The sequence below is a fragment of the Oncorhynchus tshawytscha genome, linkage group LG04, assembly GCF_018296145.1.
Source record: "Oncorhynchus tshawytscha isolate Ot180627B linkage group LG04, Otsh_v2.0, whole genome shotgun sequence".
In the NCBI taxonomy this organism is placed as follows: Eukaryota; Metazoa; Chordata; class Actinopteri; order Salmoniformes; family Salmonidae; genus Oncorhynchus; species Oncorhynchus tshawytscha.
In genome coordinates this window covers 16,396,104-16,418,761 of record NC_056432.1, presented here as the reverse complement: position 1 = coordinate 16,418,761, position 22,658 = coordinate 16,396,104, and the positions used below count along the sequence as shown (strand labels likewise).

The window sequence follows — 22,658 nt, the reverse complement described above, 5'->3', positions numbered from 1 at the left end:
AAAATTCATACGTATACAGTAATATAATAGTATTCTGATTAGTCAGTCCTGATTGAAATGTATACATAATTAGTCATTATTGATAAAAATTCCCTTAACACATGGTTGGAAAAATATCTCACCTGAACATTAAAAAAAATATATATATGTATATTTATATCAAACTTCTGCACCAAAGCTCCTGTGTATGTAGTGAACATTTATCAGGTTAACCCTCCCGTGGTCCTGGGGTCAGGGTGACCCAGGTCCTGTGTGTGGAGGGCTCCCCTTTCTGCGCTCTGCGCTCGCGGGTCAGAGCGACCCAGGTCCTGTGTTTCCAGGGCTCTCGCTCTGCGCTCTGCGCTCAGAGCGACCCTGCCAGCCACTGGCGAGGCGTGTGCCGTCGAGCGTAGTAGAGTCTGCGAGTGTGGCGAGGTTGTGCTCTGGGCTCACCGCTCTGCGCTCTGTGCTCTGCGCTCTGTGCTCTGGGCTCACCGCTCTGTGCTCGTGGCTCAGAGCGACCCTGCCAGCCACTGGCGAGGCGTGTGGCGTCGAGCGTAGTAGAGTGTCTGCGAGTGTGGCGAGGCTGTGCTCTGGGCTCACCGCTCTGCGCTCTGTGCTCTGGGCTCACCGCTCTGCGCTCATGGGTCAGAGCGACCCAGCCAGCCGCTGCACAGGTCCAGACGTGCTCCGCTGTGTGCTAGAGAGCAGCCGAGTGTTGTAGTTGCGCTCGTTGCTCAGAGTGACCCAGCCAGCCGCTGCACAGGTCCGGACGTGCTCTGGGCTCACCGCTCTGCGCTCATGGGTCAGAGCGACCCAGCCAGCCGCTGCACAGGTCCGGACGTGCTCCACTGTGTGCTAGAGAGCAGCCGAGTGTTCTTGTTGCGCTCTGCGAGTCAGAGCGACCCAGCCAGCCGCTGCACAGGTCCGGACGTGCTCCGCTGTGTGCTAGAGAGCAGCCGAGTGTTCTTGTTGCTCGGCTGGGGTGGGTCAACTGCACACGGCTACACAGGAGCGCGCAAGCGAGCCTAGAGCATTTTCGGGTCTCGGTCTCCCGCGTAAGCCGTCCGGCCGGCCCTACGTAGAGAGGATACTAATATTGTCAGCGGCACCCACCCACACCAACCCCCACACTCACACACACACACACACAAAGTGACCGGCGCCCCACCCGTGCCAAGTGCGCTCTTGCCCGCAGCTCAGCGGACCCGATCGGTGGAGCCGAGCGGCCATGGCCGCGCGTTTTACGGCCGCGCAGGTTCTAGAACAGATCTTGTCCAGCGTTGACCAAGAAGACTACTCGGATTGCCAGGAGGAGGAGGAGGAGGAAGAGGTTTCGGAAGATGAAGACGGGGAGGAATACAACCCCGAGCGCCGCGAGGTCGACAATGCCTCTTCTCCCTCTTCTGAGGAAGAGCAGCCCGAGGAAGAGCCGCCCGAGGACGAGCACGAGGACCGCGATGAGGAAGAGATCTCCTCGGCCCCGGACCAACGGGAGCCGCCGTTGCTGTTGAAGAACGGCAAAATCGAGTGGTCCCCCGTGGCCTACGGCCGCCACCGCGGGCCCCTCGCGATCTGCCACGCCGGGCCGGACCAGACTCCGGGCCCCACGGCCTATGCCACGACACAGGCCCGCGACATCGCGTCCGCCTTCCACCTGTTTGTCACACCGGCGATAGAAAGGATAATTGTGGAAATGATGAACCTGCACGGGGCCAGAAAATACGGCGACGGCTGGCGACCCATGGACGCCACGGACCTGCGCGCCTATCTGGGGCTGCTGATCCTAGCGGGCATCTACAGGTCCCGGGGCGAGGCCACGGCAAGCCTGTGGGACGCCGAGAGCGGCAGGACCGTGTTCCGAGCCACCATGTCGCTCAAGGCCTTTCACAGGTACTCGAGGTTGCTGCGATTCGACGACCGCCAGTCGAGACCCGCCAGACTCGCCACGGACAAACTCGCAGCCATACGGGAGGTCTGGGACCTGTGGGAGGCGCGGCTGCCAGCCCTCTACAACCCGGGGCCCGACGTGACGGTGGACAAGCAACTGGTCTCGTTCAGAGGTACTGTGCTTGCGTGTGCGCGTGCGTGCGCATGTGCTTACATGTCTATACAGAGCGTGTGTAACACAAAATTTGGCCCTTGGCCCCCGTTGCACACAGTAACCACACTAATGTCTTGTCCCCTTTCCAAAAGGCCGCTGTCCTTTCCGTCAGTACATCCCCAGCAAGCCGGCCAAATACGGCATCAAGTCGTGGGTGGCCTGCGACGCCAAGTCCAGCTACGCTTGGAAGATGCAAGTGTACACCGGCAAGGCGGCCGGCGGAGGCCCCGAGAAGAACCAGGGGATGCGCGTCATCCTCGATCTGACAACGGGCCTGAGCGGTCGCAACGTCACCTGCGACAACTTCTTCACCTCCTACGACCTGGGTCAGCGGCTCCTCGAGAGAAACCTCACCATGGTGGGCACGGTGAGAAAGAACAAGGCCGAGCTCCCGCCCGAGCTGCTCGAGTCCAGGGGCAGACAGGTCCTGTCCTCCAGGTTCGCCTTCATGCCCACCGCCACTCTGGTGTCCTACCTGGCAAAGAGAAACAAGAACGTGCTACTTTTGAGCACGCTGCACACAGAGGGCCACGCCACGACAGGAAGCCGGCCCTCATCCTAGACTACAACTGCAACAAGGGCGGCGTGGTCAACCTAGACAAGGTGGTGGGCACCTACAGCTGCAGACGGATGACTGCCCGCTGGCCACTGGTCGTCTTCCACAACATCCTCGACGTGTCCTCCTACAATGCCTTTGTCATATGGCGAGAGATCAAGCCTGACTGGATGCCTGGCAAGCGGAACAAGCGCAGGGTGTTCCTCGAGCAGCTGGGAAAGGCACTCGTGAAGCCGCTGATCCAAAGAAGGCAGCATCTGCCCCGCACCGAAGCGGCGTCAGCCCTTGTCAAAGTACTACAGAGTGCTACGGCGGCGCCTCCTGTTCAACAGCGCGAGGGCCCCGCCGCTGGCACGGCCGCTGCCCCGCTCGTTGCCCCGGCCACCGGGGCATGTAAGAGGAAGAGGTGTCAGCTCTGCCCACCCAAGAAGGACTCCAAGACACACACGGTGTGCTGCAGGTGTAAGAAATACATCTGCAAAGGCTGTTCACACGCCTACTGTCACACTTGCACACATTGGGCCTTTAGCCAGGACGGGACAGGGTGACCCGGAGGACGCGGGGACTAGACACAGTACCAGGACAACGGGAGGGTTAAGTTGTATATAGGCAGCACAAAGAGCTGTGTTTTCTGGGAACCTGCTGTTGAGGAAAGACCACAGAAGCCACATGATCTGCATATATGTGCATCTTCATGCTCAGGCATTATCTATCAGAATACATTCCTGAGCTCAGCCTATACCAAGAACAGTATGAATAGAGGGGCATTGCTGGTCAGGTCACACTTGGGAATAAGACGGATACATTTAAGAGTTGTTGCATAAAACTAGAGGACAAAGCACCGAAAGGCTTTGGTTGAAGGCCTATTTTGTCTAATCATTATCAATACATTATGGACGAATACAATGTAAAACCCAACTTTAGCTATTTATTTTAGCTTGTGATGTAAGTAATCTTGCAACCTTAGAGAGAAGGGCCGTAGTCAGTGACCAGAGTGTTGATGTGGTGGAAGTGGACAGCTATTTAGTGACCAGAGTGTTGATCTGGTGGAAGTGGACAGCTATTTAGTGACCCGAGTCTTGATGTGGTGGAAGTGGACAGCTATTTAGTGACCAGAGTGTTGATGTGGTGGAAGTGGAAAACTCTTTAGTGACCAGAGTGTTGATGTGGTGGAAGTGGAAAACTCTTTAGTGACCAGAGTGTTGATGTGGTGGAAGTGGAAAACTCTTTAGTGACCAGAGTGTTGATGTGGTGGAAGTGGACAGCTGTTTAGTGACCAGAGTGTTGATTTGGTGGAAGTGGACAGCTCATTTAATGAGCCTGTACATCCATTCCTGAATAGACCCAAATCAACTGTTTATCACACATAGACATGCAGATTCACTCAGACACACGTGCATGCATGCTCAAGCAGACACACACACACACACACACACACACACACACACACACACACACACACACACACACACACACACACACACACACACACACACACACACTACTTTCTGGGATGGAGATCAAATGATCCAATCGGGCATGCCATCCTACTAATTCAGTGAGTAAACACAGCCAGTTAGGTTGTATTTTGCTGGATGTTGATTAGTGCTGTGGCACCCCGGGGCTAAACAGAAGCAGTGGCCACCGCTGGACCGTCGACCACTGCTGCTACTACTGACATCGCCCTTCACTGGCTCATTTGAGGGATGGCCAGTCACTGTGCGTAATCTGTTAAAGTAGAATAACAAATACCAAAGTGTTCCCTCATTCCCTGCAGCCGTTTCCACCCCTGGAGGGCAATTCGGACCAAGATTTATTAGACATAATTAACTGACTGCGCTGCTCCTGTTCAAGCCCTGATATTCCATTTGCTCACTTAAATAAAGGAGCAAAAATAAAACGTGCATCATGCTGAACACAGTGCTCTGCTCTTCCTACTCTGAACTGAAGACAGTTAAACAATTAGAGAGACATGTTTCATCTGCAGGCAGTAATCCAGCAATACACATATGCAGTATAATATGATATGCAAGAAAACACACACACACGTGCATGCATGCTCAAGACCACACACACACACACACACACACACACACACACACACACACACACACACACACACACACAGTCTCATTACCACGAACACCCCAACCACCCCTCCATTACCTCCATGACCCCCTCCAATGACGTGACTGGAACTCGAACATTAACCTACAAAGACATAAACCTGTATTTGCCCATGTTTTAATGTGAAATGTTGATGAACAATAGAGGTCGGCCGATTAATTAAGGCCGATTTCAAGTTTTCATAGCAATCAGTAATTAACGCTGATTATGGCCGATTGCATTGCAATCCATGAGGAAACTGTGCAGTGTCAAAAGGACTTTGTGGCTGCAATGAGTCAAGGTAAGTTGCTAGCTAGCATTAAACGTGTTTTATAAAAAACAACCAATCTTCACATAATCACTAGTTATAACTACACATGGTTGATGACATTACTGGGTTAACTAGCTTGTCCTGCGTTGCATGTAATCAATGTGGTGCCTGTTCATTTCTCATCGAGTCACAGCCTAATTCAACTTCGCCAAACAGGTGATGATTTAGAAAAAGCTCATTTGCGAAAAAAGCACATTCGTTGCACAAATGTACCTAACCATAAACATCCATGCCTTTCTTAAAATCAATACACAGAATAATTTTTTTTTAACCTGCATATTTAGATAAAATAAATACATGTTAACAGGCAATATTAATTGGGGAAATTGTGCCACTTCAGGGTATATGAGTCAGGGTATATGCAACAGTTTGGATCACCTGGCTCGTGAATTTAGTTTCTTCCTAACAAAGGCCGTCATCAATTTTCCAGAATTTTACCTAATTATGACATAACATTGAAGATTGTGCAATGTAACAGAAATATTTAGACTTGGTTCCGTATTTCACTGAAAGAATAAGCGTTTTGTTTTCGAAATTATAATTTCCGGATTTGACCATATTAATGATCAAAGGCTCGTGTTTCTGTGTTTTTATTATAATGAAGTCTATGATTTGATATTTGATAGAGCAGTCTGACTGAGCGGTGGTAGGCAGCAGCAGGCTCGTAAGCATTCATTCAAACAGCACTTTACTGCGTTTGCGAGCAGCTCTTAGTAATGCTTGCAATGCAGAACACTATTTATGACTTCAAGCCTATCAACTCCCAAGATTAGGCTGGCTATACTATGGTGCCTATAAGAACATCCAATAGTCAAAGGTATATGAAATACAAATGGTATAGAGAGAAATAGTCGACGTGTCGTAATTCATTTTACATGGCACATATTGCAGTTTTACTTTCTTCTCCAACGCTGTGCTTTTGCATTATTTAAACCAAATTGAACATGTTTCATTATTTATTTGAGGCTAAATAGATTTTATTTCTGTATTATATCAAGTTCAAATAAAAGGGTTAATTGTTAATTCAGTATTGTTGTATTGTCATGATTGCAAATATATCTAAAAATCGGCCGATTAATAGGTATTGTCTTTTTTTTGGTCCTCCAATTATTGGTATCGGTGTTGAAAAAATCTAAATCGGTCAACCCTAATGGACAATATTAAATATCTTGTGAATGAATATTGATAATTTGTTTTTAAAGCAGAGGGTGGTTCTGGTTGGTCATTCCAGAAAAATGAAGATTGGTTTGAGACTCCATGGGAACACTGTTCAGACCTCGTTGTTGAGGTGACAATATTTCCATCTTTACATCTGACCCCTTACTGAATACATTTCTACAGGAAACTCACGGAAACGGAAACTCAGTCGAGCTGTACGTTCTGCTACATGATGGAGAAACACCAGTTAATCTTAGTTCAGTCAAATGCATTCTGTACTTGACTACGGGGGTCTCACTCTTTTCTGCAGTTTCGTATGTGTCTCAGCTCCTTCTCGACAGTGCAGAGATGCAATCTCCACACACAGGGGCTACAGCGCAATCCCACAAAGACTTTCGCATCCTAACAAGCAGCTACTGAATATGCAATTGAATGACCACTTACAAGCAAAGAGCAGAGAAATCCCTTACAGCTAAAGTGGCCCCATTCTGTCATGTTGTGCTCACACTGTCCATACTGTATATGAGAGAAGTAGCCTGTTGCAAAGGCCTTCATACAGATACCATAATTGTATCACTGGAAAATGTGTATTTCTGCATGTGAGATAAACAGTATGATATCCACTGATAAGGCATAATCCGAAGGTTAATAGTTTTCTGAACAGACTGACTGTGTAAGCCTTTCTAGATTTATTTTCTCCCTCCCTCTCCCCATCACAGTCATCGTTTATTTTGTCTCTCTCTTTTTTCATATGAATATGAAGTGTTCGTAACATCTTGAGTTAATGTGTCTACTTGTGAATAAGTCTAGCATTTGCCCATATGCGTGAGAGTGTGCTTCCCAATCATCTGATTAAAATGGTTTAGTCCTTGCCTGTGATAACAGTCTCATGGTAGATAACACACTGATTGAAAAGTAACGAAAGGCATTATCTGTTAAGCACACACCCTTTACTCAGTGCATTTTGCAAGATAAAACAATCAGACTGCAACAACAGCATTTTGTTTGGGAAAAACAACAAATGTACTTGCGGTAATTGCTTATGAAATCAGTAATGATTAATACCAGAATATAGCCCACAATGTCTGTTGTCATTAATGTCACTTTGAATTGCAAGACGATAGAAATGAGGAAGATCACAGTTGGTCTTGTTTCACAGGTTTCATCATAGCTTTATGGTTTGGGTGGTAATTGGAGGGGGTCATGGAGGCAATGGAGGGGTGGTTGGGGTGTTCGTGGTAATGATACTGTGTGTGTGTGTGTGTGTGTGTGTGTGTGTGTGTGTGTGTGTGTGTGTGTGTGTGTGTGTGTGTGTGTGTGTGTGTGTGTGTGTGTGTAGACTTTCACAGTAATTATGACAACTTCCGGAGGATTTCATCCAACCTATCAGAGCTCTTGCAGCATGAACTGACATGTTGCCCACCCAATCAAATGATCAGAGAATGGATCTAGTACTGAAAGCATACGCCACAGCTAGCACTGCAGTGCATAAAATGTTGTGAGTAGTTGATTTAAAGAGAAAGAAAGACAGTAGTTGAACAGTTTTGAACAAATACGGTACATTTCTTTAAAAAATAAAGATAAGCAAAAGAGAGAGAGAGAGAGAGATATTTCCTATTTTTTTTCACTTACTTAGCAAGCAAATGCAGCTAGCTAGTTTAGCCTACTCAAACTCCCGACTCAAACAGAGGGATGCTATGTTAGCTAGCTGACTATGACTATCCAACACAAGACTGGAACTTTTCCAAGTCAAGGTAAGCTTTTGGCTTTACTAATTTATTGCCACCGGGGCCTGCCGGGGGAACTGCTAAACTGCTTACTGACTGTACACTGTACAGCATGATTGTAACTGGTTTACTAATGCATTAGTTCAATTAGCTATGTTGACTATGATGTTACTTTAGCTAATATGGTGACAACGATGTAGGCTGTCTGTAGCGGTTATGATATTGTTTGGCTTGAAAAGTTTTTTCGCCTGGTCACATTCAGCTGATGTGTTGTGCATTGAAGTCCAATTCTGTTGAAAAATGTTTCTTAAACGGAAGCAAAAGGAACGAAACGGAAAAAAACATACCTGAATTTGTCCAACAGAAACTTTTGTCTGCAACTATTAGACTAATGATAACACCCTAGATCAGCTAGATGCAGGCAAGAGTGTGCAAGGCAGTATTAAATGTGTCACTGTCTTTTGCCTAAGAAATATATCTCGACCTGTGTGATCCTAACATTGTAAACGATGATTCATAGGCTAGGCTGTAGCAACCTCATGATGGGGACAGGAACATTTGAGAATCATGTAGTAGCTTAAACCTATCGATGTTACACTGAACTGGGTGAATGGAATATGAATGACAGTCATCCAATATGCTGTAATAGAATGCTTATCGTCCTCCCTCATCTTAAACGGCACCGACTGCCACTAGTGTGTGTGTATGTTTGTGTATGTGTGCGTGTATGTGTGCGTGTGTGTGTGCGTGCGTGCGTGTAGAAGTGTGAGTGTGAGTGTGTGTGCATGTGTCTGAGCATGCGTGTGTGCAAATGCATGTTGTGGAAACTGCTCACATTTGTGAAATGTGAGCGATTCAGGAAGGACGAGCATGTCAGCTAGTAAGTCAGTGTGACAGTCCCTGACCATGGACTTCCTGATCATGACTTCCTGATCATGGACTTCCTGATCATGGACTTCCTGTCTCTCTTCCCCAAAATGGACAGAATAAGAAGACAAGGATGCACTCAAAGCCCTGATTTGATCATTTGTTGCTGTTTACAGTATACAGTGCCTCCAGAAAGTATTCACACCCCATGACTTTTTTCACATTTTGTTGTGTTACAGTATGAATTTCAAACTGATTAAATGTAGATTTTTTTTGTCACTGGCCTACATACAATACCCATAATGTCAAAGTGGAATTGTTTTTCAATTATAAAAAAAAAAATTAAAAGCTTAAATGTCTTGAGTCAATAAGCATTCAACCCCTTTGTTACAGTATGGCAAGTCTAAATAAGTTAAGGAGTAAAAATGTGCTTAAGAAGTCACACAATAAGTACCTCATTTCTGTACACCACACATAGAATTATCTGCAAGCTCCCTCAAGTCGAGCAGTGAATTTCAAACACAGATTCAACCCCAATGACCAGAGTGGTTTACCAATGCCTTGCGAAGAAGGGTACCTATTGGTAGATGGGTCAAAAAAAAAGCAGCCATTGAATTTACCTTTGAGCATGGTGAAGTAATTCATTACAATTTGGATGGTGAATCAATACACAGAGTTACTACAAAGATACAGGCGTCCTTCCTAACTCAGGTCCCGGAGTGGAAGAAAACCGCACAGGGATTTCACCATGAGGACTTAAAAATAGTTACAGAGTTTATTGGATGTGATATGAGAAAAAAATGGGATGGAGATAAGCACAGGAACAATCCTGGTGGAAAACCAGGTTCAGTCTGCTTTCCACCAGACACTGGGAGATGAATTCACCTTTCAGCAGGAAAATAACCTAAAATCCAAGGCCAAATCTACACTCGAGTGTAAATATTCCTGAGTGGGCAAGTTAGAATTTTGACTTAAATATACTTGAAAATCTTTGTCAAGACCTGAAAATTGTTGCCTAGCAATGATCAACAACCAATTTGACAGATCTTGAAGAATTCTGAAAAGAATCATGGGCAAATGCTGCACAATCCAGGTGTGGAAAGATCTTAGAGACATATCCAGAAAGACTCACATCTGTAATCGCTGCCAAAGGTGTTTCTACAAAATATTCACGTAGGGGTCTGAATACTTATGTAAATTAGATATTTCTGTATTATATTTTTCCCGAATTGTTTTATTTTTATTAAAAATAAAAAAATATTACTACTCTTCTATTGATATCTCTCTGTGTATTTGAGCAAGTATTGTCTATGTGTCTTTGTGACTGAGTGTGTATTTGTGTTGGATAGAGGGATTTGACTTATCTCATTATTTTATGTGTATGTGTGTGTATGTGTGTGTTTGTGCATGTACGTGTTCATATGTGAATGTGTGCGTGTGTGCCCATTTGTGTTTGTGTGTGTGTCCGTGTATGTGTGTGTGTACACATGCGTGTGTGTGTGTTTGTGTGTAATTATGAAGCCCAGACTGAAAATGCCCTCCAGCTGCTTGTTCCCTCAGAAAAGACAGAGTCAGACTTTAGATCCTGTCTACCTTCCCTTAACCTTAATGTGTCAGGATGCAGCATGTTAAAGAGCCTGGGGACCATCAGAATCTGTCAACTAATTTCTAAATGTTGTTTTTGTGTGCCGTAACAAAGAGTTAAAACGTGCACCCACTCAGGCAGCATGAGGACTCCCACTCTTTTCTCATTTGCATGTTTCTTTTTAATCAGTCTTTAAGGGAGGTGCGACCGCTGAAATAGCTTTGCTTCAAGGTAGCCAAGAATAAATCTTAACTCATCAGAGTTTAAGACCTGTCTAAGCCAGTGGGGTGTCTGGGAGAGATATAAGAGATATAGGAAAGATCAGGAAACATAAACATTTTAAAAAGTACATTTATTTAAAACCTCTTTGGGATAGGGGGCAGCATTTTCACTTTTGGATAAATAGCGTGCCCAATTTCAACTTCGTGCTACTCATGCCAAGAATATAAGATATGCATATTATTAGTAGATTTGGATAGAAAACACTCTGAAGTTTCTAAAACTGTTTGAATCATGTCTGTGAGTATAACAGAATGTATCTAGCAGGCAAAACCCTGAGGACTAACCATTCAGAATTTTTTTTTTTGAGGTCACTGTCTATTCAATGAGTTCTCATTGGGAAATGAGATTTCTAAGGCACTTGTTTGCTTGTTTGCAGTTCCTACCGCTTCCACTGGATGTCACCAGGGTAATGTTATGTGTACTGTTCGAGAGCTGTGCAAGACTTGAAAAGTAGCGTTAGTTTGTGATCCTCCTGTATTGAAAACAGATAGACCCATCTTCAATTTGATCGATTATTAACGTTTAAAAATACCTAACGTTGTATAACAAAAATAGTTTGAAATGTTTTGGCAAAGTTTACAGGTAACTTTTGAGATATTTTGTAGTGACGTTGAGCAAATTGGAAGCTGTTTTTTTCTGGATCAAACGCGCCAAATAAATGGACATTTTGGATATATATCGGCGGAATGAATCGAACAAAAGGACCATTTGTGATGTTTATGGGACATATTGGAGTGCCAACAAAAGAAGCTCGTCAAAGGTAAGGCATGATTTATATTTTATTTCTGCGTTTTGTGTGGTGCCTGCAGGGTTGAAATATGCTATTCTCTCTTTGTTTACTGTTGTGCTATCATCAGATAATAGCTTCTTATGCTTTCGCCGAAAAGCCTTTTTGAAATCTGACATGTTGGCTGGATTCACAATGAGTGTAGCTTTAAATTAGTATCTACCATGTGTGATTTAATGAAATTTGAATTTTATAGTATTTTAATTGAATCTGGCGCTCCACATTTTCCCTGGCAATTGACCAAGTGGGACATTTGCGTCCCCCCTATCCCAGAGAGGTTTTAACCCAATTTTTGTGGCATTAAACAGTCTCTGTACTCCCATTCATTGTTTCAACTGATACTGCGGGACCTTCAGACAAGTCTTGTGAGGTCTGTGGGTGTCCTAGAGCAAAACAACTGACATGTATGTGTTTGTGAGCGTCTCGCCTTTGCACAGCGGGGCTAGCATGTAGCCCAAACTGTTCGGACACTATAGACGATTTTGTGAGAAGAACAATTTACAAGATGTCTCATGCTCTGACAAACACCCCTCTAGCTCTGCCACCTTTCACCACAGATGAGGGAGTGTGACATAGGCGGATGCAGTGGATTGAGATATCTCTAGCTTAAACTGACAGATTTTTATTTTTATTTTATTATACCAATTATATTTACACAGGGGTGCAGAAATCGACTTTAGGAGGTTTAATTCAAAATAGTGTTATTAAATGCTTAAGATAATGTTCCTAAATGTTTTGTTAATGCTGACGCATAGAAGTCAGAGAAGTCATAGAAGTCATTCTGAGTTAACGCATAGAAGTCATTACAATGCATGAAAAGAGCTAAAGTTACAGTCTGAACCGTGTGCCACAAACGACTCTCAGGTAACACAAGATGAGACACTCCCTTTATTCCTTCGCAGTACAAATGAAAGTATTACTGATTTTGGACACTTATTTTGTGTGATCTCTCTCTGTACCTGTTAATGGGTAAAATATCTGCTTTCAAATATTATGCAAAGTATATATATATATATATATAAATATACTCTCTCTCCTCTCTCTATATGTACACTGAACAAAAATATAAACGCAACATGCAACAATTTCAAAGATTTTACTGGTATGGCAACTGCACCACCCACAATCTCAAGGCTCTCCAGATGGTGGTGCGGTCTGCACAAGCATCACCGGGGGCAAACTACCTGCCCTCCAGGACACCTACAGCACCCGATGTCACAGGCCGAAAAGATCATCAAGGTCAACAGCCTCCCAAGCCACTGCCCGTTCACTCCGTTACCATCCAGAAGGCGAGGTCAGTACAGGTGCATCAAAGCTGGGACAGAGAGACTGAAAAACAGCTTCTATCTCAAGCCCATCAGACTGTTAAACAGCCATCACTAACACAAAGAGGCTGCTGCCTACATACAGACTTGAAGTCATTGGCCACATTAATAAATGGATCACCAGTCACTTTAATAATGCCACTTTAATAATGTGTATATATCTTGCATTACTCATCTCATATGTACATACTGTATTTTATACCATCTATTGCATCTTGCCTATGCCGCTCTGTCATCGCTCATCCATATATATATATATATATACTGTATGTATATATTCTTATTCCATATCTTTACTTAGATTTGTGTGTATTAGGTAGTTGTTGTGGAATTGTTAGATTACTTGATAGATATTGCTACACTGTCAGAACTAGAAGCACAAGCATTTCGCTACACTCACAATAACATATGCTAACCATGTGTATGTGATCAATAAAATTGGATTTGATTTGATTTGAAATAAATTCATTAGGCCCTAATCTATGGATTTCACATGACTGGGAATACTGATATGCATCTGTTGGTCACAGATCCCTTAAAAAAGGTAGGGGCATTGATCAGAAAACCAGTCAGTATCTGGTATGAGCACCATTTGCCTTATTCAGCGCGACACATCTTCTTCACATAGAGTTGATCAGGCCATTGATTGTGGCCTGTGGAATATTGTCCCACTCCTCTTCAATGGCTGTGTGAAGTTGCTGGATATTGTCTGAACTGGTTGATCCAGAGCATCCCAAAAATGCTCAATGGGTGACATTTTCAGTTTCCAGGAATTGTGTACAGATCTTTGAGAAATGGGGCTGTGCATTATCATGCTCAAACATGAGGTGATGGCGGCGGATGAATGGCATAACAATGGGCCTCAGGATATTGTCATGGTATCTCTGTGCATTCAAATTGCCATTGATAATATTAGTTGTCTGTAGCTTATGCCTGCCCATACCATAACCCCACCGCCATCATGGGGTACTCTGTCCACAACGATGACATCAGCGAACCGCTCGCCCACACAAAGCCATACACTCTGTCTGCCATCTGCCCGGTAAAGTTGAAATCTGAATTCATCCGTGAAGAGCACAGTTCTCCAGTGTGCCAGTGGCCATCGAAGGTGAGCATTTGCCCACTGAAGTCAGTCACAACGCTGAACTGCAGTCAGGTCAAGACCCTGGTGAGGACAACGAGCAGGCAGATAAGCATCACTGAGACGGTTTCTGACAGTTTGTGGAGAAATTATTTGGTTGTACAAACCCACAATTTCATCAGCTGTCTGGGTGGCTGGTCTCAGATGATCCCGCAGGTAAAGAAGCCGGATGTTGAGGTCCTGAGCTGGTGTGGTTACACGTGGTCTGCCGTTGTGAGGCTGGTTGGGCGTACTGCCAAATTCTCTAAAACGATGTTGGAGGCGGCTTATGGTAGAGAAATTAACATTCAATTGTCTGGCAACAGCTCTGGTGGACATTCCTGCAGTCAGCATCCCAATTTCATGCTCCCTCAAAACATAAGACATCTGTGGCATTATGTTGTGTGACAAAACTGCACATTTTAGAGTGGCCTTTTATTGTCCCCAGCACAAGGTACACCTGTGTAATGATCATGCTGTGTGTGTGTGTGTGTGTGTGTGTGTGTGTGTGTGTGTGTGTGTGTGTGTGTGTGTGTGTGTGTGTGTGTGTGTGTGTGTGTGTGTGAACTAGATCACAGACAGTCCAGCTGCTTGCTCTGCTCTGTGGTCAGCATTTTCTTGGCCAGTGCTGCCAGAAGTCCTCTACAAGTCAGAAGTGACATTGGGCACAACACTGTTTACTGGAAGCATAGAAGCATTCCCCCTCCAGAAACATTTGTCCCGAGTGAAAGAGAAGACGTTTGTCCTCCCAGGCCGCTAGGGAAGTGGTCCACAAAACTCGACAAGCAGCTCTCAGCCACATTGAAAACACGGCCCAGTCCACAACAGATGTTTGTTTTTCTGCGACTTTGCTCTGTAGTGCTCAGAGCATAAGAATAGACTGCTTATTGACCCTGTGTCCATATGTGTCTTTACTGACGAGAGTGCAGTGAAGTGATTATATCAACAGGGATGATTTCTACAGACCTTTCCTATTTCATATTACAATGCACAGCATTTTACACATGAGGGGAGGAGCGTTTTAGTGTTGTGACACACGTCTGAACTCGTGGTGTATTGTGTTTCTGACATAATATGGGATGTTGACAGTATGGGAGTTGTTCAAGAGCAGTACATTATGATTGTTTTATTATTTCATCTTGGGATAGGACACAAATGCAAAACATATTAAGACATATTGATAAGGTATGTCAGAAATGAGCTAACTTCACTTTGTTACTCTTGAGGGGGGGGCATTTTCAGAACAGACGTCTTTGTCAAGTGTACAGGCAAAGAAAAAGATTGAAAGAAAGAAAGAAAGAAAAAGATGGCCCAGAACATTACCACCAGTGGGGTCATTAATGAGCATTGCTCATGCTGTCATGGCAACCATTATCACAGTAATGTCGCTAATGGCATCGGAGACAGGGCAAGAGAAAGATGTGAAAATTATTGTCAGATTCAATTATGCTTCCTTCCCCTGAACTCAGCTGGTCCTGCTTCAGGCTCCCATTGATTAGCTATCAAATTGAATGAAAAATGGGAGCAGTAGAATTCAGACATTCTGCCTTGCGAGTCATCACAGGTCCTTATTGATGGAAGCAGGGGGTTGACCCAATCAAACAACCTTAATCATCATCATTACTGAATTGTGTACTACGACACAATTAACCCTCTTTGCAATGTTATCACATTCACTAGTGCTGACGCCATTGTATGTGCAGTAGAGTGCATTGCCTGTTATCACAGCCAGGTCAACTAATTCAATGTCATTTTAAGCACATATCCAAGGATTCATGTCCAAATTAATATTTGATTTGAGAATATTACCGACCCAAAAGTCACCACATTCTGAAGGTCATTCAATGACCTAGTTTAGCAACTGTGCTTTATGAAGCTAGCCTGGTTGCTGTCTCTGTTCAGCTATTACATTCCACTCCCATGCTACTTCTATCATTTATAATAACTATAACTAAGAGACAGGCCTTTTGGCAATCTTCAAATATGAACATTCTATCATTAATGAGCTCTAGGAGATCAGTGGATTTGATTCTGATTTGATAACACTCACAGCTATTGTCCAATCACAATGTTTATGCAAATTTAAATGTTATGATATCATATGGAGACAGAAACATAAACCTTTTACCTTATCATAAGTATACATAATTGCAAATGATTAAATCCTTCCAATAGAAATAAAACAAATATTTAGTTACGAATTGAACTTTAATTAAATGAGTTGAATCTTCACATGGGATGATTTCACTGAACAAGAAAATAAATGGAATATTGAATGATCCCCAATGATCCATTGCATCTCCAAAAACGTTTTCAATATACAAAATTAAAGTTTAGAAACTAAAGCTTTGATTGTCTTCCTCTCAGGCATCCATGTCTTCTCCTGGACCTCCTCAATGTCCACCTCTTGAAAATCAGACTCTGGGGCCTCATCTTCACTGCCACTTTCCAACCTTGTTGAGGATGGCTTGTTGCCAGGCTCAAAAAGCCTAAAATTTGCACAGAATGCCCACCCTTTTCCAACCCTTGTAGTGGTCAGCCTGTTGCGTGCTTTGGTGTGTGTGAACCCAAACAAGGACCAGTTGCGCTCTGAGGCGGCTGATGTTGGTGGAATTTGGAGGATGATGGAGGCAACAGGGGAAAGAGTCTCAGATCCACAAAGTCCCTTCCACCAGGTGGCTGATGAGATATGTTGGCACAACTGCCATACTGCATCTCCATCCCAAGCCCTTGCTTAGAAGTGTACTTTGCCAGACTGCCAAGAACCTTGCCCTCATCCAGGCCAAGGTCGTGAGACATGGTAGTGATGACACCATAGGCCCTGTTGATCTCTGCACCAGACAGGATGCTCTTGCCAGCATACTTCCAACATGTAAGCTGTGGCTTGTATGGGCATCAGGCAGAAGCCTTCACGCTTTTTGATGTATTTCAGAACTGCAGTTTCCTCTGCTTGGAGCAACAGTGAAGTGGGCAGGGCAGTACAGATTTCTTCTCTTACATCTGCAAGCAGAGTCTGAACATCAATCAGGATGGCATCGTCTCCCTCAATCCGTGCAATGGCGACTGGCATAGGTTTCAGGAGTTTCCGGCTGCTTGCCACTCTCCTCTAAAATACATAATCCAGGAGGATCCTCTTGATGGGGCTGTCCATATCGGCAGACTGTGATATGGCCAATTCTTGGAGAGACTAATTCCCCTCCAGGAGACTGTCAAACATAATGACAACACCACCCAAACCAGTGTTGCTGGGCAGTTTCAATTTGGTGCTCTTATTCTTCTCACTTTGCTTGGTGAGGCAGATTGCTGCTATAACTTGATTACCCTTCACATACCTAACCATTTTTGATTACCCTTCACATACCTGACCATTTCCATTACCCTTCACATACCTAACCATTTCCTTGGCTCTCTTATAGTGTATCCATTGTTTTCAGAGCCATGATGTCGTTGAGGAGCAGATTCAATGCATGAGCAGCACAGCCAATGGGTGTGATGTGAGGGTAGGACTCCTCCACGTTAGACCAAGAAGCCTTCATGTTTGCAACATTGTCTGTCACCAGTGCAAACACCTTCTGTGGTCCAAGGTCATTGGTGACTGCCTTCAGCTCATCTGCAATGTAGAGACAGGTGTGTCTGTTACCCCTTGTGTCTGTGCTCTTGTAGAATACTGGGTGAAGGGTGGAGACGATGTAGTTAATTATCCCTTTCCCACAAACATTTGACCACCCATCAGAAAATATTACAATACATTCTGCTTTCTCTATGATTTGCTTGACCTTCCCTTGAACACTGTTGAACTCTGCATCCAGCAAATTAGTAGATAAAGCATGTCTGGTTGGAGGGGTGTATGCTAGGCGAAGAACATTCAGAAATCTCTTCCAATACACAATGTCTGTGAGTATCAAAGGTGAACCAGTTGCATACACAGCTCGAGCAAGACATTCATCAGCTTTTCTCTGACTACGTTCCTCCACTGAGTCAAAAAAACTTCCAGGAGGGTCATGAGCTGTTGCTATCGATAAGATGTCTGATTCTTCATTTTCACCTCAAATGGAAGTAGAGTGAGAGGTCAGAGGTTGTCAGAGGTTACTTGTTGAGGGAACTTTATGCACTTTGCCAGATGATTCTGCATCTTTGTTGCATTCTTCACATATGATTTGGCCATTATGTGCAAATGTACACAATTTTTCCTTCAACATTAGCTGCAGTAAATTGTCTCCACACATCAGATAGTGCCCGTGGCATTTTCCTGTAAAGATTAGAAAAAAATGAGTAAAAATGACCCAAACACAATTCCATATACAGATAAATAGTTAAGTAGTCAGATGAAACAACTCCTTTGTAAGATAAATGTATTAAAATGAAACATGTACGGAAACAGGTGAATTAACACTCCTCAGTTAGCAGGCTCAAGCAAACTAAAACCGACATGGTAGGAAAAACTAACTAGCAGAAATTGTTGACAAGTTAGAAATTATTTAAACACACTTTGCTGTAGGCTACTATTTACTAGTTAACTAAAAATAATCTATGTCATGTTAAATATATTCACCCCAGCCAGTATTGTAATCAAAACTTACGAGAAAGCATGTAGTCCTTCGATCAGACAGTGTAGTAGTGTGGGCTCAATAGCATCTCATTAGTGTGCAAGATCTTGAGAATCAGCTGTACATGTGATGGAAGAGTGCACAGCACATGTGATGGAAGAATGCACTGTGCATGCAGAGAGTTGCAATTCCATTGAATTAAGGATAGTTTAACCAAAATATGCCACAATACCTAGAATTGCCTTATGTGTGTCCCACAAAAAAGCTTCACCGTTATAAGCTAACTTCTAAAATGAATTTAAGCATAATTCCCCAAATTCCCAGACTTAACTTCCCATGGAAAATTTCAGGAAATTTACCGGAAAGTTTCCAACCCTTTGCAACCCTAACCAAGCTCTCGCCATTCAAACTTCCCCACCAGTTCATTGTGAACCCTGTAGCCTATTTTGTATTCAGCAAGCAAGTGCAAGGTGCTTCTTTCCTTTCCTATATACAATATATTTTAATAGCTAAAAATTAGTGACTATATTAGTGACAAACTATATTGCTACTTCTGGTACAGGCATTGGGCTATATAGGCTAATGGTTCAACAGCTATAAGAGAGGATGGAAGAGAGAGAGGACATTGGGGATGGCAGCGGAAATGCATGAATTGTGCATTGGCTTGCGAAACTGCCACTTAACTTTCTTCATACTGGACACAGAGACATGACAATGGTATTCATGAGTTCATCTGACTCTGGGGAAGTAGATAAAGGGCCTGCCTAAATGATCAGCATATGTGCGAGGAATGATGACAGGTGCCAGTTTTGAGTTTCTTTGCTCTGATTAATGTTATGCAACTGAAACAAATGTATCTCTATTGAATCTTGTAGGCTAAAATGTTCCATATCATTATTACTCACTCTCATTAAATACATAGAAAACAGAAAACCAGATGTTTTAGGCTAGTGATAGTGAAACACATCAATTCTGGTCTTTATTTTGACAGTTTGTTGCAAAAATGATATATTGTATTTTGGTCAACGTTGTCATGGAAAATATTAATGCTGTTTCCAACTGCCAATCAGTAACTGCGATGTAAATCGGGCTGCATATTGAATGATGAGATTGCCGAAAGACCAGTCTCTTCGGCAAATAACAAGAGTGGCAAGGAGTGGAATGTTAGCTACAAAGACTGGTACCCAGACTGTTATAAAATGTGTAGTGACATAGAACATCCTCTCTCTGTGGTTTTATTCAAAATGACAATTGTAGAACCCATCTCTTTGAATGTCCTTAAAGTGATAGTTCACCCAAATTTCATAATGTCGTATTGGTTTCTTTACCCTGTAAGCAGTCTATGGACAATGTAAGATGGTGTTGTGTCTTTACAATGGATTAAGTGATATATGACATGCTATTTTCTCAAATCAATTCTCTGTAATTAATATTAACTGATTAAACTAATCATGTAAATGTAATTAACTAGGAAGTCGGGGCACCACGGTATAATGTTTATAGAGCTGTTGTCTTCCAAATAAACTCTTAAAGACTTGGTAATCTTTTATGTCAATAGCAGTAAATTATTAATCGTCACCTTATTCAGTCTCATCTGAACGTCGTAAAATTCTTCACGAATCTTCACGAACCCTGGCTACCAAGTTAAATCAGCGATACAAAATTTGGCTTATTTATTTATTTGCTAAATACCTAAATAATCACACAGAATTACATATACACGGGATGGCTCATACATTGATTACTAATTATGTCATAAAAGAAAACGTCCCTAGCGGATGAAACCAATATGACAGCTGGTTACACAAAGAAAGGGGGTTGGGTTTGAATGAAAGTGCGGGAGGACTGAGGAACAAAAGGATTGGGTCTCTATTAGCTATGCTATCGTAAATACAGAATCTTATGCATTCTAAATATTTTGGAAAAGGAAAATGCAAGAAATATATTTACTCTGAGCTGCGCTTCGATAGATTGGTCAAAGATGGAAGTCTGGGTTGCCCAGCAGAGAACTCCCTTGTCCTTTGAAGAATATTTCTGGGCGGATACGTTGTAGTCTGCTGTTGTGTGGTAGAACGGTTACAATGTAGTACCCTTTTGCTCTGAAGAGATTGTATGTCCTTTCCTAGGCCACACACGTTTACAGTTGCTGCTGATAACTCAACATCTAGGATGTACCACTTCTTTAGTGAATAAGAGTTCAAAGTTCATACCAAGTTGCCATACTTTAAGCTCATGCTACATTCTGGTGGGTGTAGTCGAAATTAGCCTTCCAGCGTGGCGATCGTCACCTCCACAATGAAATTTACCCTTTTAAACATATTGACATCAGTCTTCACGTCTTCGGGAACACAATCTAATTTCATTAGTCGTTCAACCATTCGCAACCAGAGCTCACGCTGAGGTTGGCTTAGTTCGCCATGAATTGGGTCACTGGGGCTCTTATAGAAATGTAGAAGAGGGGTTGGTTCATCATTTCCAACCAATGCCTGGTCACGTGGGCGAAGCCACTGATTGAGCATATTTTACTTATGAAAACAATTCTCTCATTTTAAAAACTACAATTACATTTCATCTTTTCACAAATAGTTTCATATTTCAACATTTAAATTGCACAACAATTCCATCTGAATCTGATAACTATAATGTGTAGACTTTCCAAGATACAGTTTATGTCGTCCTATCATCAGTAATAATGTCTCAGACGACAACTGATCTGACATAATATTCTTTAAGTACCAACGGACATTTTCAACTGGTTGGATTAACAAAATATTGTTCCTTTCCCAACCTTTTGATATTACCATACTCTCTCTATTTTGACAAAGGGCTTTCCAAGAGTCCATTCTGTAGAGTAGAGAGAGAAAAGAGGGAAAGGTATTTATGGGGGTCATAAACCTCACCAACAGTGCAACTTCATGACAACAGCAATCCATGCTTTAGTTGGGTTTACCAAATGCTGCGTTGTCTCCAAATGCTAACTTTTAAAAAGAAATTACCAAAAAACAAAGTAGTATTTGTAGTAGTTTCCAGTCAAAATCAAGTTACATTACGATGATATGGATAAAAATGTTAATAGAATACAGTAGTTTATTTTACAAAAAAACTTTAGCATTTGGAAACAGAGGCCTGGTAAGCACAACCAAACCGTGATTTGCTGTCTTTCCTTGTCCATAAACTGCTTACAAGGTAAGGAAATCATTACGTAATGTTGTAATTTTATGTTGTCTAACAAGACAGCCTTACAACAGTTATTTCCAGTTTAGTGTTTTGTTCACCAGAGCCCAGGACTGAACTTAATCCCAAGGCAAAGGTAAATATCAAGTGAGAATGAAGAGGTGGGTGTTTGTTGAGAATGCTTCTGACTAAATGAGGAACACATTGGGGTAAGAGGCAGGTGGTTAGGAGAGTGGAAACAAGTGAAACCATAGGGGCGTTTAAGAGCAGGGTGCTGGAATAATCCGGATTGATGAGTTCCATTTGGTCAACATGTTTGTGTGCTCTGGAATGCGTGAGGTTTTGGTAGCAGCCACATTAGAGTGCAACTCGGACGACCAGATTCCTGTGGCCAGACAACGACAGTGCTTCTTGCCCCGTCTGCTAAATGAACTAGTGTAGCCCAAAGCCATTTGGCATAGCCAGATCAGGACCTAACATAACGACAGCTCAGAGTATGCTATTCTGTTCTTCTGAAATAGACTACATTTTCTTCATACCATGCTCTTTAAACCTGTCTAAAATAAATAACGGATTTATTGGGAAGGTGTAGGCTATATTACATGGATTTATTAGACTTTTTAAAATGCAGATGTTCCAAAGGTCTGCATCAGTGGCTTGTGTGGAAGCCAGGAGATGCTAAATGTGTTTATGTTAATTAATGGTCAATTACCGTGAGACCGGCAGTTCTTTGCTTGACAAGCACTGGCTGATGAAATTTTGTGACCGCCACAGCCCTACTTGCCCCCGTTTCAGAAAGAATCTCCACCTACCTGTTGTTTGCTGGCCCTGCAGTCAATAATAAACTCCAACTCAGAATATACTCAATTATTTCCTGGTTATTTTTTACAGAGGGGTACAGAAGATCCCGGCTTGTCTGACTCCCACTCTTTTCCTCCAACTGAAAGTCATTCATAAAAGGCATGATTTTCAAACAGACATAGCTATATTTAGTAGGGGTGAGGGGGTTG

General features: G+C 43.1%; 1 pseudogene; it reads left to right on the top strand.

Annotated features, from left to right (window-relative positions):
• Window positions 1-1,210: 1,210 nt before the first annotated feature.
• Window positions 1,211-3,187, top strand: LOC112249440 (annotated as a pseudogene).
• Window positions 3,188-22,658: the final 19,471 nt, after the last annotated feature.